General features: G+C 45.3%; 1 long non-coding RNA gene across 1 annotated transcript; it reads right to left on the bottom strand.

The window, feature by feature from the left end:
- Positions 1 to 17,088: 17,088 nt before the first annotated feature.
- On the bottom strand, positions 17,089 to 17,905 carry LOC138520668 (uncharacterized). Its single transcript, XR_011282850.1, has 3 exons — positions 17,836 to 17,905; positions 17,664 to 17,741; positions 17,089 to 17,319 (listed from the first exon to the last, which is right to left on the bottom strand). It is a non-coding gene; the product is annotated as an uncharacterized lncRNA (long non-coding RNA).
- Between the last annotated feature and the right edge of the window lie 488 nt (positions 17,906 to 18,393).

Genomic DNA, 18,393 nt, shown 5'->3' with positions numbered 1-18,393 from the left:
CAAGTCGCAATGAGGATTGTAAGATCGATCTGGTACCGGATGCTGTAGTTCCTTTTGGACGTATGTTTCCATTGTCTCTTCCTGAAAAGGAAGCTCTAAGAGAATATTTGGACACCAATATTCAAAATGGTCTTATACAAGAATCCACCTCGTCAGCCGGAGCATCTTTATTTTTTATCCCCAAGAAAGGCACCAAGGAGCTCCGACCTTGTATTGACTATAGGGGTCTTAATAGCTTGACCATTCGGGATCGGTACCCCATGCCCTTGATTAAGGATATAATGGAAGCAGTGCAAGGAGCCAAGTGGTTTACTAAGTTAGAGCTAAGAGGAGCATATCATCTCTTGAGAGTACGAAAAGGAGACGAATGGAAGACCGCTTTCCGGACTCCCTTGGGTCATTACGAGTACAAGGTGATGCCTTTTGGGTTGGTCAATGCTCCAGCTCAATTCCAGAGATTTATGGACAAGATTTTCTGTGATCTTTTGTTCAATTCAGTAGTGGTCTATCTGGATGTCATTTTGGTATTTTCATCAACCCTAACACAACATCGTCAGCATGTACCAGAGGTACTCCGAAGGCTCAGCATTCATCATCTACTAGCCAAACCAGAAAAATGTTTGTTTGAGGCTGTTACAGTCCCTTATCTGGGATTTATCCTGTCGGAAGGAAGGGTAGAAATGGATCCCAACAAAACCTCAGCCATCCAAAACTGGCCCACTCCAAACTCAGTAAAAGATATACAGAGGTTCCTAGGACTGACACATTTTTACCGTAAATTCATCCCGGGATTTTCCAACATTATCCTGCCCATCACAGCCTTACTGAAGAAAGGCACACGATTTAGCTGGAATAAAGAGGCCGATATGGCTTTCAAACATCTCAAGGAGGCATTCATTTCCGCACCCATCCTCAGACAACCTGATCAAACCATACCTTTCATTGTAGAGACAGATGCCTCACTAGGAGCTATTGGAGCTGCTCTCCTACAAAAAAAGCAAGATCGACTGGAGCATCATGTTGCTTATTATTCTAGGACACTCTCCCCGAGTGAAAAGAATTACTCTGTAGTAGAAAGGAACTGTTGGCCATCAGACAGGCCTGTAAAGAATGGAGGCACCTTTTACAAGGAGCTAACTTCCCGTTCCAGGTACGAACTGATCACCGGAATCTTAGTGTACTCAAGAGTATGGAATGCCAAAATTCTCGCCATGCCAGGTGGGCATACTTCTTTTCTCAATATGATTTCGAACTAACTTACTTACCAGGAAAGGAGAATCACCTAGCGGATGCCCTCTCCTGGAGTTTTGGGGAAGAATCGGGTTCATACTCAAATCACGAACAGTTACTTCAAGGGAAGAGCTTCATAGGAACAATCAACACCTTTTTACAACAAGTGTTAGAAGCCCAAGCAAGATCCACAGTCACACGTTTTCCATCCCTAATCAAGAAGGGTGAATACTTGTTTAAAGACGACCAGCTGTTCTTACCGAATTCCGGACTACAGTCTCAAGCACTAGCCTGGTGTCACGATCTACCCACAGCAGGACACAAGGGTCGAGCGGCCACACTACATCTACTAGAGAGAAACTTTTGGTGGCCGACAATGGTCAAGGATGTCTATGCTTATGTATCTTCTTGTCCCACGTGTGCTCAAGGTAAATACAGCACGGCCAAGCCACTGGGCCTTCTCCAACAGGATTCATTACCTGCGGGTCCCTGGCAGCATATATCCATGGATTTTATCGTGGACTTACCTCCGTCAGAAGGATTCACAGCCATCATGGTAGTAGTGGACTCATTCAGTAAACGTGCTAATTTTTCCCCCCTCCAGGGTACTCCATCGGCCACCAAGACTGCAGAAGTATTTCTGAAAGACATAGTCAAACTACATGGTCTACCACATACAATAGTCTCGGATCGAGGGACTCAATTTACCTCAAAATTTTGGTCCTCGTTGTGTAAACAATTACAAATCCAAAGGGCATTGTCTTCCGGATTCCATCCCGAGAGCAATGGACAGACCGAACGACTAAACGCTACACTGGAACAATACCTCAGATGTTACTGCAACCAGACACAGGATAACTGGAGCCAACTTCTATCCATAGCCGAGTTCTCCTATAATAATACAGTACATTCGGCGATTGGTATGAGCCCTTTCAAGTGTACTTATGGATACGAACCTCGACATATCCCACAGTCAGTGATTCCAACCACTAACATACCCACTGTAGATCAATTGTTGAACACCCTCAAACAAACCCACTTGAGAGCTCAGGAAACATTAACGGGCAGCCGTCAATCCTATAAGAAATGGGCCAACAGAAAGCGACGAGCAAATCCGATCTGGAAGCCTGGAGATAAGGTTTGGTTATTCACAAAATACTTACCAAGGCGTATACGTCCAGGAAAATTCACTCCAAGGTATATTGGCCCATACATCATTGAACAGCAGATCAATCCAGTAGCTTTTCGACTGAAGCTACCCTCTTCCTTACGAAGGATCCATCCAGTATTTCATGTGTCTCTTCTTAAGGCTTACAAAAAAGATCCATATCAAAGACAAATTAAGAAATGCATCCCAAACTTAGAAGAAGATCCCGAATATGAAGTCTCTCGTATCTTGGACTCTCATTACAGACACGGGGTTCTCCAGTACCTCATACTTTGGAAAGGATACCCTTGGACTGAAAGGTCCTGGGAACCTGCAAGAAACCTCAGTGCACCTCGACTACTACGTCTCTTCCATAGGAACCATCCAGGGAAACCCGGAGGGGTCCAGAGGAGGAGAGGTTATACTGTCACGACGCGTCCGTCATGGAAGTTGTGGACTCGATGGAAGAAACACTAACGGAACCATTCGCTGCGGTCTAGTGTCCGGACTGCCGTGCCACGCCCCCTGAGGCTCAACGTTATCTACGCACCGGACAGCTACGCCGGTGCGTTGCAACCCTCTGTTTCCGCTTCGGGTTTACACGCTGAAGTTTCTTCCTGCGCGCTCTTCGTGTGAGTATTCTCTGCCCTCCAGCTGTTTCCCCGCTGGTTTTCTGCTTCCTGCTTTCCTCCGCTATACCTCCCGTTTGTCTCCTGCTTACCTTGTTTTGTCTGCATTCCCCGCTCTGCGCAACTCTTCTCTGGTCCATTTACTACAACCTTCGTCTCCCGCTCCTCTTCGTGTGCAAATCCTGCTTCCACTCAGCTGCATCCACTCTCTTCCCGCTACCGCCTTGTTGTGCCTGGATTTCGCTTTGTTTGAAGTTCGGAAGAGACTTCTGGGAATCGTAGTCTACGCTCTCCTGCATTCCATCCTGCAGCAGTTAACCATCATGCCAGGGTTTTTTCCGGCCTACGCCTTTTTCCCTGGAATTAGGGGCGGACTCCCTGAGGGTCCCACTGCCGAGCAATCTGCGAACTGGCAAGGAGGCCTCCAGACGAGTCCGTCCCAAAACCTACAAAGAGAGACAAGAGGGAACTTGGAGAAATAGAAGGACGATATCTATAGAGAGCTCCTCTGAGGAACAAGATACAGGTGAGAAGAGGGAGGATCCTGGTATTTACCTTAACATCGAACCCCCCATATCTGAGACCAGGTGAGAATCCCCCGCCGTTTTCAGTGAGTGCAGTGTTCCTTTTACCCCCCCTGGCCATGGCTCCGACCCCACTTACTTGGCGGTGCAGCATTATCCGAGTGTTACGATGGAGCCGCGTATCACCGCAGTGTTGTCTGCTCACTTGCCTCATGTCTTCACATGAAGATGGCTCGGGGGGCCTTTCTATGAGCCCAGGAGTACAGGATCGTTCCGGGCTACGCTCACCCCCAGTGATGCGTCGGATTATTCGGCTCACCCTCCAGGCCGGCCAGGGAAACCAGCTGCACAGCCCAGGTCTGGAGAATGGGCGCGTGTAAAAGATTCAGGCTCCTCCCATCCGGGGCCCTCCACCAAGTCGAGGCCACGGCACTCGAGTGGGCTGTCCTGGTGCTCGATTCCGGGTCCCGTCCGCCGCATGGTCCGGTCAATGTTTGGGACGCCGCAACTTTGGTTCCTTCAGCCGCCGAAGTTCAGTAGTTTACAGGGTTGGCCACAGGTAGTTGGGCTATCAGTGCCTAGATTTGAGGCTCACCAGGCAGTTCAGGGACGGATGTTAAATCCAGGATTTTTCAGTGGAGCGGGAGCTCTACAATCAGGCGGCCATTGCTGTCGTGAACAACAGCGCCCCCCTCAATGGATGGTTTTTCAATCGAAATCCCACCAAGAGTGAAAGGCTTGCTAGGGCGACCATCCTCTGGACTGTTACTTGCGGTTCACTCTGGCAGTGGGATCAGCATTAAAAAAACACTCACTTCCTCGCAAAGCCATCTTTCGGTTCTGGTAACCTGGGTCCACCTTGACTTACAGACGGGGGAAAAAGGTGACTACTCCAATAGTCATAATCACGACATATTGGAATCCGCAAACAATCTCAGATAAACATTTCCTACGGATTATGGAAAAGGAAATTGCCGAAATCTACGCCAAACAGCAAGTCGCGCATATTATCATCTGCGGCGACTTAAATGCAGAATGCTCCAGATCCAATCAAGTTCCAAAATAACACCTAAAATGCCATCGGAAAAACGAGGATCTCTCTGGCTAGACCTAATGGACTGCCGTAATTTCCACGACCTTAATCAGGTCTTCTTCAACCCAAGACAGATCCCGACCTGGGAGAGAGAAAACTCAGCAGCTACCATTGATTACATTTTTGTCTCTGAAGCAATGCTGAACTTAATTTCATCTTTTGAGGTCATCCGTACAACAGCCAGTGACCACAACCTGTTGAGAATATCATGGGCATCACCAACTATTATCACCAACTATTATTAATCCAATTATAGCGGTGAATATGGAAAGTAACTAGCAAGGTAACCGCCTAAGTTTAACGGCCCAAAGAATTGAGGAACCCACGTCCAACTATCGCAGACAGTTAAATCCCAATGGAGTTGAGGCCTCTTCAGTGGGAATAGACTACCAACCTCTCCTAATCCCCTACAAGAAGGGGCCCTCAAAATTCAACCAACAATCTCAAACAAGAATTCCTGGTCGAGAAACTGCGGATTTTAAGGCAATTAAAGAGAAAGGCTGTGAACTCCAAATCAAAGCTCCTTCAATCCCAGCTCCTTGATGAAACCAGGAAATACAAATCCTGGATCAAAAACCATAGAGTAAATCTCTATCAACAAGACTCAGAAGATATATTAAAGAAGGTGGCCTGGTCCCTCTTCTATTATATGCCGATGACCTTACATTGCTGGACCAGACTCCGATTGGCCTAAAAAGGCAACTGAATAACTTATCTGATTATATCGACCGCAACAACTTAGAAATAAACAAGGATAAAACAAACAACAAAAAAGTTGTTCCATCCTTAGTTTACGGCAGAGACTCAATGCTGATGATTCCAAAGGAAATATGTCAAAAAATTGAAGGCTGCTTCTGGCGATCAGTGCTGAATTTCCCAAAGTCAACCTCGACCCCAGCAATCAGAAGCGAGCTGGGTTTGCTGTCTTTGAAAGCTTCTGTGGAATTTAGTAGAATGTCGCTCTTCAAAAAAACGATTCTTCCAGACACCCTCCCTTTGTACAAACTGATTTCCAATGAAGTAAAAAGAGGTGGCTGCAAAATGCTATCGAACTGGGTTGCTCAAAAAAAGGCGCAGCTGGATTCAATTGTGTGCACTGAGGAAGACCTGATCCAAAACCCAGTGAGCATCAAAAGGAAAATGGAAGAGCTGGACTGGATTCCCACTTAAGACACTGGGCCTCATCACGAGTTGGGCGGTAACGCCTGCGCTAATAGCCCTACCGTCAAACCCCCCGGCGCTATTAGCGCCGGATCACGGGTTTGGCTGAAGAGTTATTGCCCATTCCCCATTGGGCCCATTCGGGAATTCCTCATTCCGCATTGGGCCCAATGGGGGAAATTCACGCTATTACCGCCGGCGGATTTCCCGCCGGCGGTAATCGCGCCGAAAATCTACAATTTTGCTGTGGATTTCCCCCCCCAGCTCAGAGCTGGGGGGAAATCCGCCAAAGCCATGATCTGGCGGACCTTTAAATGCAGCGGTAAGAGCACTACTGCCGCATTTAAGGGTTACCGCCAGGCTCGTGATGAGGCCCACTGTAAGTGAGAACGGACTCCTGAGCCACCTCCCAGCATACATGAAGAAACTGAACCAAATCCAACAAGTCATCAAGAGATTTCCAAAGAAATCACTAAGACAAACTTACACAAATCACTAGGACAAACTTTCTTGAGAGCACGCTTAAATGTATTGCCCACAAATGAAATTCTTTTTGTGAGAGCTCTCACAAATACTAATAAATGCAGATTATGCAACGACATAACCCAGATCGAGTCTGTTAGAGACTTGCTAACATCATGTACTGCGACTCGCCTGATTAGACAGGCGTATCTAAGCCCAATGATATCTGAAACAGCACACGAGAAGAAGAAACATGGCAGGCGCTTTTGATGAGTGGTGAAAAGACCTCATGGACAATTGCAACAGCAAAAATACTTCAAACTGCTTTGGCCGAGTGCAGTAAACTGAAATGACTTTCTGTGTTCTGTCTCTGTGAAATGTTAAGTCTCTTGTGGACTTCCCAGCAAATGACATGGCTGAAGAAGTACTCAACGTTTTTAAACCACTTCACTTCAAGTGACACTTATCTAAGACTAAGATTTTGAAGCCTTGTAAAATCAAAAATGTGATATATACAAGTAATACATTTTTTTAAAAAGCATGATTTTTCCAAAAGATTAATTCTCAATTTCTATTTAGTTTTCTATCTAATAAATTATACAATCCTAAAACGCTAGGAAAATAAATATGCAGAGTGCTTCTGTTTGCTACATGAGCATCTGCACACAACGGCAGAAGCTGAACGGAAAGAAACTATTCCTTTTATCATGGTGTGCAGTTTCATTTTTTGAAAGGTTTATGAGAAATACATCTGTTGCAGAGGCTTTTCTCCATGACTTGCAATTACATCCATGTTGAAAAAATCAAAAGAAGCATTCTGGTTTCTGTCAAGTAACCTGGCCATTGCACTGCCCTCTGCTCTAAACTTTTGCATAAATATACGCAGGAAAATATTCAAAGTTGTCGTATTTACAAGATTTTCATGTTTAGAAAGGCCTAGTACGACCCTTATCTGGAGGCCTGGTGGCTATTCTAATGGGCTCATATGCTGAACAGAACAAGTGATCTTCCACAGCATCTTTGCACACTGAAGTGTAAGGGAAGTCTTTCCAGTTAACAGTATCGTTCCTTAGAAATAAATAGTTAAATTGGGTTTGGGTGATAAACCAATGGTCAGCTTTATTATGACTCAGTGTAAGATAATGCTGCATGGACTCTCCCCAGCTAATGGTGTGTGGTCTGTTAGCATTAACACACAATTCTTTAGACTTGCACCTTTCACTGATTACCAAAACCAAAGAGTTCTTGTAAAACCTTTCTGGTTCAGGTGTCAATAACACACTTGGTGGAAAAAGTACAAGTGCATTTACCTGTAACAAATGTTCTCTTATAAAGGAAAGCCAAGGAATTTTGTAAGGCCTTAATAATGAAGTGATTTAACCCGCATTAGCATTAGACTGTAGGCGTAACCAATGAAAAATCGGGGCATGCCTCCAATGATCCTCTAAAAAGCCCACCCCCACCTCAGTATGGACAGCAACATCAGGGGCAGACCCAGGGAGTCCCAATAATCATTTCAGGAATTTATTTTCCTGGGTCTGTAAATTAGACACATTTTCGTTTCCCCAAAGTGAGGATCCATACATAGATGTAACCTTTGTCTGGGTCTCATAGACCTTTAAGGTCATATCCAGAGGTTGACCAATCTGGTTTTGTCAGTCTCTTATCTTCTATTAAACCTACATCATATCTTTAGGATCCTATTCCCTTTAGTTTTCTAAAAGCACTCTTTCCAGAGTATATTCATCCATTGCTTCAGCTTGTGAATCTTTCCCTCTCCCAGGTTGTTTTCTCCGATCAGTTGAAACTTGGGCTCATCTCTCCTCTTCTAAGAAAGTCTCCATTGACTTGTATACTTGTCTAATTTTAGACCTTTTAAAAGTCTTCCATTTCTCCAGCATTGGATCTTTCATGGATTCACATGCTTAGAATATTCTCCGTCGTCGGACTGGGAACCCTCTGTATATTTATAAAGACGTTTTCCATAGGAAAACATTTCAAAACTTCTGTGTCCTATCTACGTCGTTTTGGGCTGCTTACGCCTGCCCCAATAGGACATAGCGGTATAAATAGCCCCGCCCCCACGGCTCTCTTCAGATTTCAACCGTCTACCAAAGTAGTGGGATCACCTAGTGTTATCTGCTATTTTACAAGGTTGATTTTGTTTCTTCTCAATGTCTGGGAAGGCGTTGCTTCGTCCGTGTGCTACATGCGGATTGAAAAAGGTTTACGAGGGAGATGGCCATATGGATTGCCTGTATTGTCTTCATCCTCATCATTCTGCAGACAGTTGTGAGATTTGTAAAGGCTTCTCACAGAAGACCCTGAGAGACTGAAATAGACGTCTGGTGACGTGGCTGAATGACGGCGCGGGAGCGTACCCTCCTTCGGAGGTAGGCTCCAGACATAGTTTGGCCTCGAGATCAAAATCTCCGGCAGCTCCCCGAGGCTCTGTATCTGCAGAGCCACCAGCAAAGAAGCCACGTTTGACGGAGAAGCGTTCCTCTGAGAAACATTCTACAAGGGAATCATCATCAAAAGGAAAAGCTTCTTCTTCTTCTTCATCAAAAAAGGATAGAAAAGATCTGTTTAAGACCTCCTCATAAGACCATCACAGGTCATCCTCGAGTCAATATTCGTCGAAGCATAAATCAAGCTCAAAAAAGGCGGGGATACCTCAGGATCCTGCGCCACAACCACCGCTGTCGTCGACGGGAGTTCGGTCGTTGACGCTGTCAGGAATGGCACTCTGTCAAGAGTGGCACAGGGTACCCAAGTTGGGTTTGGGTGGCTGTGCTGAGGTAAGGTATGTCACAATCACACTAACTGGAAAGAAGAGAGATCGACACTCTCCCCTGAACCACGGAAGCTGAATGAACTCGACCCTCTCACCGTGGTTGGCACAGGCGCCTGAGTTAGGAAACAGGTCGCCACGTGGCAGCCAATGGGGGGGAAGAGGGGTTAGGGAGAGGTTGTGGATAGGGAGGGGAAGTTAGGAACACCGGAAAGAGAGTAAGGAAACTCCTAATGTGGATGGGACTGGGGAAACACCAGGAAAAACCCTACTCTATCTCACATAGAATGAACAGAAATATCACCTGCACTATTAACATGTACCTGATTCATGAATAGCACACCTTAGTACGTGTACTGTATCCTGCTCTGACATATCATTCTCTTACAACACATAAGCAAGCAATATGACCACACATAAGGGAAAGCTTCCCAAAATGATTAGACAATACACATGGCCCTTCGGGCAGCGTTAGCAACATACAACATAAATGCATTTCCTTTAGTTCCTGGCACTAGTCAAATGTCGCTGTCCATATGCAGTACTTCCTGCATTAACCCAACACAAGATTGGCAAAGTTCTTGTAACATACGAGTAACAAACACACTTTGGTTTTTCACCCCGATTGAATTCAAAGAGATTAGGGCGTTACTTATCTCAGGCAGCCTGCCTCCTGCTCCTAATCAACAATAAGCCACACCTGCCCACCGCCGTTGCCTGCCTTTAAGCTGCCTTGATTCTTGATGCAGTAGATCTGGCAAGGCGCGCACGGGCCAAACTACAAAATAACACAAAGGATGCTGGGAACTGTAGTTTCCTTGTCCTTCCAGCACATAATGTCTCAATAGGCGTATTTTAGCACTCCACGCCTGTGCCAACCCTGATTCCTGACATTACCTCCTCTTCCAGGGCTCCTCCCAGGACCTGGTTTACCTGGGTTGTGTAAATGAAATTGTTTCACTAACCTGGGAGCATGAACCTCTCTAGCTGGTTCCCAAGAACAATCCTCAGGGCCGTAACCTTCCCAGTGGATCAAATACCATAGTTGTCGATATCTTCTTCTGGAATCCACAATGCATTTTACTTCGTATTCCATATTCCCATCTTTCACTATGGCTGGGGGTTTCTTCGTAGTTGTCCCTGGAGCTGCGGGTTTAAGCAAAGAAACATGGAATACCGGGTGTATCTGTAGAGTTTTAGGCAAACGCACTTTCATAGCTGTTGGTGACACACATGCAATGATTTCATAAGGTCCAATAAATCTAGGCATAAATTTACGAGATCCAACTATGGAGAGGTTTCTGGTTGATAACCAAACCCTGTCTCCTGCTTTATAACGCAGACTCTCCTGTCTGTGTTTATCAGCATGTCTTTTATAGGCTTTCTTAGCCTGTTCCAAATTGGTGTGCACCTTCTGTCGGATCTTGAGAAGCAACTGTTTTCGATCTTGCAACACAGGTAGATTCTCCACTTCAGGTAAATGTTCTGGTATCAAATTCTGCTCATACCCAAATAAGCATTCGTTAGGAGACATACCCAATGACGTGTGCAGTGTATTGTTACCCAATGATGTGTGCAGTGTATTGTTATATGTAAATTCAGCCAACCAGAGTGCCTGTACCCAAGACTCTCGGCCATCACCTAAATAGCCTCTCAAATATTGTTCGAGTGTTTGGTTGACCCGTTCTGTCTGACCATCAGTTTGGGGATGATAACTCGTAGAGAGAGCACAGTTGATTCCCAACAAGCGACAGAAAGCTCACCAAAACTGTGAAGTGAATTGAGGTCCTCTGTCCGAGACAATACTTTTTGGCAAACCATGTAGTCTAACCACATGTTGAAGAAACAACTCCGCTAACCTGCCTGCTCCAGGTATTCCTTCACAAGGAATGAAATGTGCTTGTTTGGACAAGAAATCCACCACTACCCAAATAGTGTCAAACTGCTTATCAGGTGGAAGGTCGGTAATGAAATCCATTGAGATATGGGTCCATACCTTCTCAGGAGTGGGTAATGGTTGAAGTAACCCTCTTTTCTTTACATGATCTGCTTTGTTTCTCATACAATTCTCACATTTTAGTAGATAGTTGCTCACATCATGTCTCAATTTAGGCCACCAAAAATACTTTTCTAGCATAGTCTGCATTTTCCTTTGACCAGCATGTCCCGCTAATGGAGAATAATGACACCAATATAATGCTTTTTTCTGTACTTCTTTAGTAGGTAGAAATAATCAGTCTTGATGGTACGGCAACCCCTGCCGCACCTTTCTTTCTGGATGACTATCCCGCCACTTCTGGAGTTGCCGAGGTGGTAATGCCCTCTTGACCTCCCCAATTAAGTTGGTGGTAATTGCTCCAATGACTTTCTCTGAGGGAATAATTGCTCTTACTTCACTCCCCACACTCTCCAAATTTTGCTGCCTAGACAGTGCATCTGCTTTGCCATTATTCTTTCCTGGCCTGAAGGTTACTACGAAATCAAATTCATTGAAATACTGAGACCAGCGGAGTTGTCTGGGACTAAGTTTGTGAGCAGTCTTAAAGTATTGCAGGTTCTTGTGATCAGTCACCACTACTACCTGATGCTTAGCCCCAATAGGTAATGTCTCCATTCTAGAAAAGCTGATCAAATAGCTAACAACTCCTTATCAGTGATAGAATAATTCTGTTCACAACCTGATAACTTTCTAGAATAAAATGCCACTGGATGCCACACTCCCTCCATATCCTTCTGTGATAAAATAGCCCCCACGGCCAAGTTACTAGCGTCAGTCTCCACCTTGAAGGCTTGACTTGTGTCTGGATGTCTCAACACTGGTGCAGTGGTAAAAGCTACCTTTAAAGTCTGAAAAGCCTTTTCTGCTTCAGGACCCCAAACGAACGGTGTTGCCTTCTTAAGCAATCGTGTAATTGGCGTTACAATGGCTGAATAATTACTAATAAAACGCTGATAGAAATTGGCTAATCCTAGAAATGATTGAACGTCCTTGATACATTGAGGAGATGGCCAATCTGTTACAGCTTGTACTTTCTTTGCATCCATCACTACACCCTCTGGAGTGAGAATAAACCCTAGAAACTCCACCGGCCTAGTGTGAAAAGCACATTTCTCCAATTTTACACAGAGCTGATACTCCTGCAACCTCTGAAGCACTGCCCTCACATGCTGAACATGTTGTTCTGGTGAAACTGAATAAATCAAAATGTCGTCAATGTAAACTATGACAAACACATCAATAAAATCTCTCAAAACTTCTTGCATAAAGAATTGAAATGCCGCAGGAGCATTGCATAATCCAAACGGCATGACCAAGTATTCAAATAAACCAAACTTTATCCGGAATGCCGTCTTCCACTCATCCCCCTCCCGCACTCTGATCAAGTGGTATGCCCCCCTTAAGTCCAATTTTGTGTATATTTTTGCCGCCTGCACCTGATCCAATAATACTGAAATTAGAGGTAAGGGAAACCTATTCTTAATGGTTACCTTATTCAATGCGCGGTAATCAATACAAGTTCGTAATGTCCCCTCTTTCTTAGGGACAAAAAACAAGAGAGAGGAGACAGGGGACGTGGAATGTCTAATGAACCCCTTCTCCAGCATTTCATCCAGATACACTCTTAAATGTTCATTTTCCGTTTCTGTCAGGGCGTAGATTCTGCTACAAGGCAACTTCGCCCCCTCCTCCAATTCAATGACACAAACATATGGTCTATGGGGTGGTAGTTGCTCTGCCCCACCTTTGTCAAATACTTTTGCGAACTCTCGGTATTGCAAGGGAATCCCTGCTTCCACTGCTCCTACCACTTGATCCTTTCCTTCTTGATCAACCAACCATCCCGAAGGTTCCATCTCAGATGTCATGTGTCCTTGACACTTCTGCTCCGTAAATTCTACAGTCTGCTTTTCCCAGTCAATCCTGGGATTATGTTGCACTAACCAGGGCATTCCTAAAATTAACCCAAACTGTGGGGCAGCTATTAAATCAAAAGCAATGTCTTCTCTGTGACCTGATGCAAATGTCATCTGTAACTTATGCGTTTGTTGTTTGATAGGACCAGATACTAACAGAGAACCGTCCACTGATTGGACCCCTTCCACTCTTGGTTTATCTTGTACAGGTAGTCCTAACTGGTGGGCCAATGTAATGTCCACATAATTACCTGTGGCCCCTGAATCCACCATAGCCAACACCACTTGCTTAGACATCGCCCAACATAACGTTACCAGAATATACAAATGAGATGCCTTGCTCCCAACTGTATTTGCCACTAATTTGGGGAACCTGGCTTCCTTCGGGCCTGTCACCTGAGTTCCCCCTAAGGTCGGCCCAACTCTTTTCCCGCTTCCTTCTTGCCTCCTTCCCCTCCAAGATTCTTTTGCGTAGTATTAGGAAAGGTACGAATAAAATGACCTGCCTGTCCACAGTACAAACACAATTTATTAAGCTTCCGCTGTTCCTTTTCTGCCTCTGATAAAGGACCTCTGATACTACCAATCTGCATTGGTTCCACATCGCTACTCCTTCCTCCTCTACTCCTGTCCGATCTCACAAACGGGACTGCTTCTGGTTTCTTCTTGTCTCCCCTTCTCTCATTCATTCTATGATCTAACCTAAGGGCTAGGTCTATCATCGCCGTACAAGTACTAGGTTGCGGTTCTACCTGCGCAATGGCATCTTTCATTTCCTCCCGTAGCCCTTGATAAAACAGTACTGTCTGTTTTGCTTCTGGCCATTCAGTTTCAATCACTAATCTATTGAACTGTGTCACATATGTAACCAAATCTCGTGATCCCTGTCTTAACCCTAACAACTCCTTGTCTTGGGCCAATGAAACCTCCCGTCTATCAAACAGTCTACCAAATTCTCCTAGAAAATTATCCCAATTATATAACAAGGGGTCATCTTTCTGTACTAAGGGCATCGCCCAGGCTGCTGCATCCCCTGTCAAATAGGATATTACAAAAGCGGTTCTGGCTTGGATGGTCTCAAACGCTGCAGGTTTGCACAAAAAATGGAGTCTACATTGGGTAAGAAAGATCATGTATTTTCTAGGATCCCCTGAAAAACGTTCTGGTGAGGCCAATGGTACACTACTCGGTGGTTGGGCAATGACCGTAGGATTGCCCGTAGTGGAGGTGCCCTCAGTAGTGGAGGTACTGGGCCCCTCCAAAGGGGTACCTTGCGCTACCAAACCTTGTACCTGCACTTTCAAGGTGGTAGCTTCCTGCCTAGCATGTGCTAATTCCAACTGAATATCCTGTAAAACCTTTAGCACATCCGCTAAAGGTGGAGGTGTCGGGTCCATTTGGCTTAGGTGGTTGTGAGTATCCCAATTTAGGGGTGGCTTATTATGTCACAATCACACTAACTGGAAGGAAGAGAGATAGACACTCTCACCCGAACCACGGAAGCCGAATGAACTTGACCCTCCCACCGTGGTTGGCACAGGCGCCTGAGTTAGGAAACAGGTCGCCACGTGGCAGCCAATGGGGGGAAGAGGGGTTAGGGAGAGGTTGTGGATCGGGAGGGGAAGTTAGGAACACCGGAAAGAGGGTAAGGAAACTCCTAATGTGGATGGGACTGGGGAAACACCAGGAAAAACCCTACTCTATCTCACATAGAATGAACAGAAATATCACCTGCACTATTAACATGTACCTGATTCCTGAATAGCACACCTTAGTACGTGTACTGTATCCTGCTCTGACATATCATTCTCTTACAACACATAAGCAAGCAATATGACCACACATAAGGGAAAGCTTCCCAAAATGATTAGACAATACACATGGCCCTTCGGGCAGCGTTAGCAATATACAACAAAAATGCATTTCCTTTAGTTCCTGGCACTAGTGAAATGTTGTTGTCCATATGCAGTACTTCCTGCATTAACCCAACACAAGATTGGCAAAGTTCTTGTAACATACGAGTAACAAACACACTTTGGTTTTTCACCCCGATTGAATTCAAAGAGATTAGGGCATTACTTATCTCAGGTCTGGGGAGCCTGCGGGACTTCCCAGACAAATATTGAAACAGCTGTAAATCATTCCAAGCAGTTCAGAAATATATTGCCCCCACAAGTACTTATCTTGAGTCTGGGGAGCCCCGTGGGACTTCCCAGACGAAGAACAGCAAGCGTTGTCTTTGCCGGCTACTCAGCGCCCCTCCTGCTCCTACCGCACCGTGAACACGTGCGATCAAGCGTTTCTCCCCTGCATCTCGTTTCGCCGCACGCGGACGCCTTCCTCCTGTTGCCGAACGCGGCAGCCTGCCCCCTGCTCCTAATCAACAATAAGCCACACCTGCCCACCGCCGTTGCCTGCCTTTAAGCTGCCTTGATTCTTGATCCAGTACATCTGGCAAGGCGCGCACGGGCCAAACTACAAAATAACACAAAGGATGCTGGGAACTGTAGTTTCCTTGTCCTTCCAGCACATAATGTCTCAATAGGCGTATTTTAGCACTCCACGCCTGTGCCAACCCTGATTCCTGACAAGGTAGCAGATAAGCACACACAGCAGGAAATCCAACAAGAAAGAAGAGTAGGAAACAGTAGCTGTGAGCCAAAAGGGGCAAAAGATACAAAGGTACAAACAAGCTGGATTCCCTCTTGGGGTGTATGCTGAAATGGGAAAGAGTGTTCCACGAACCTTAGGAAACCCCAGCCTTCTGCACAGATTGCTATAACAGAGGCCCACGCTGTATGCTCATGGCTGGGAACAACAGCAGTGGGTGTCTGTAACACTGAAAACGCGACAAAGGAAGGGGCAGAGGTTGCCTGCTGGAAACCAACAGGCAAGCTCTGTACAAAGGGATTACATAAGACACATGAGAAGACAAGAACAGAAATATCCAGCGAAAAGGAAGTCAATGAGAAATCTAGCAGAAGGAAATGAAGGAATGGCAGTTAGACTGAAATAGATAACCTAAGGTGGAGTACAGAGGACTCAAGGAAGAGAACAAGGAGCAGCAGTCAGGAAAACAGAAGGCTGCAAAGTAGGAAGCAGGTCTGCAGTCAAGAGTGGCACTAGGTGCAGGCAAACTGTATTGGACTGCGGAGGACTGTAGTAGGCTGAAAGGCAGGGAGTCCAGAAGAACAGGACAGAGAGAGATTAGTAGTAGGCGACAGACAGAGAGCCCAAAAGAATAGGGCCGCTAGGTAGGGAGCCCAGAGGAGCAGGGCTGTAGGCAGCGAAGAGGTGCAGGCTGCAAGGTAGGGAGCCCAGGGAACAAGTGATTGGAGACAGCAGAAGGTTGCAAGCTGCACGGTAGGGAGCCCAGAGGACAAGGGCTGTAGGCAGCCGGAGTGAAGCAGGCTGCAGAGCAGGGAGCCCAAAGGACAAGGACGGTAGGCAGCCGGAGTGAGGCAGGCTGCAGGGAGCCCAGATGACAAGGATTGTAGGCAGCCGGAGTGAGGCAGGCTGCAAGGCGGGCTGCAGAGGACTAGGACTGTAGGCAGTCGGAGTGAGGTAGGCTACAGGGCAGGGAGCCCAGAGGACAAGGACTGTAGGCAGCCGGAGTGAGGCAGGCTGCAGGGCAAGGAGCCCAGAGGAGCAGGGAAGCAAGGAGAGAGCCCAGAGTAGGAGGGCCGCTGACTGTAGAGGGCTGCCGAGGACTGTAATAGGCTGCAAGGCAGGAAGCCCAAAAAGGGCACTGGAACAAAACAGGGTAATGCAGCAACAGGAACAGGATACAAAGTAAAGGGTCAAGGCAAACAGGAGCGGGGAGAACTCAAGATGCAAGACACTGTGCTCCTGCAGGCAGCTGCTTATATACAGCCCTGCCCTGTTCTGAGGCAGGCTAATTGACAGCTATTTAATCAAAAAAAAGGAAGGGACATGTCCATATTACTTAAAACACAATATGTTACCCACAACAATCTGAAACCTACTTACATAGCCCATTAACCAATTCAAGGTTATGTTAAGTTTAATGAATGACATGTATTCAATATTTAAAATATCATATTTAATTCATTTGCTAAACAGCACAAGTATCAAAAAACATTTTTGTAAAAAAATGCATTATATCACATAAAAAATATACAATTTAATAAAAGTGGTGATAACACAGCACATATTCAAGTTCAAACAACTACTAGAACATTCTCAACAGTAGCTAATTCAACTGTTCTTCTTTCCTACTGTGCGTAACAACGTAGCCCGACTTATATAAGTTTCTGTCCTGGATGTTGCTATTAACTGGACATTCTTCAGGGGCAGAAAATTGTCTTGTGCTTCTTGTAGACTTCTCTCTATGATTCCAGTTTCTAGAATTGGGGGTACATATAATACAATAACATATTACTAAATTGACAAAGTAGGTTATTTTACTTAGCCTAGCTCGTCCTAATCGCCATTAGGATGCATCAAGTATATATTTAATCAAATACTGGTGCTTAAAACTTGTATCCATTTAATGTTGTACAAATTTAAAAGACAATCACAATTTTGTCCTTCACTGTTCACAGTGTTAGAGAGAGATATCTAGCACCTCTCCCACCATGTTCTCATCAAATCATGCTTCCCGATGAATGGTATACTCATCGAGTACACACATCTATTCTGAACCCTAACTAAAGTCCTCACACAATCTAATAGAGTATGGCCTCACCTCCATTCCAAAACTGATTTTTCTCTCTGTTGGGCAAAGTTCCAGGATTTTTCTCAAACCCAATTTAGATAAACAGTTCTGTTTAAAAAAACAATCAGATAAGACACTCTGTGAGTTCCTGAATGTACAAAAGGTAGACCACACAGTAATAGACAGGAAGGAAGGCTCATACCTTTGAGACCCTCGATTTAGGATATTACAAATTTATGAGGTCTGGAAACATATCCAACACTTCCTGGGCCAAAATTCTATTTTGCTTTGTAGCATTCCATGGGAAACAAACGTCTTCCCTAGAGTGTAACAAACACAAAGCCTCACTTTAGTAAGACATTTCAACAGAAATGTACTTTTCAATCAAGAATTACCAAGCATAAGTACCCCTGCTTACCTTTACAGTAGTTCAAATCGAATTCCATCAACAGCGTATAGTTATTTTACCGCTAACCTGCTCGAAAAAGCGAGCCTCTCCATTTATATTGCGCGCTACATTTGTGCGCACATTGATGACGTCATCACGTCGAAACGTGACGCGATGACGTCATACATTCCGCGCCACGCCATGCCGTCCGCACAACAAGCGTGGTTACCAAGGCAATCCACGAAAATGTCAATAAACATGGCTGCACGCCCCTCAATTGGGCACAAACCATATATTTTTTAAAAGAAGGGAAGAAGGAAAAAAGAAAGAAAACATCCAAAAATACCTTTTCTATACAAATGCTAAGGCCGC

The sequence above is a fragment of the Ambystoma mexicanum genome, chromosome 13 (assembly GCF_040938575.1).
Source record: "Ambystoma mexicanum isolate Mex_15411 chromosome 13, UKY_AmexF1_1, whole genome shotgun sequence".
Lineage (NCBI taxonomy): Eukaryota > Metazoa > Chordata > Amphibia > Caudata > Ambystomatidae > Ambystoma > Ambystoma mexicanum.
This window is presented reverse-complemented; position numbering and strand designations above follow the sequence as displayed.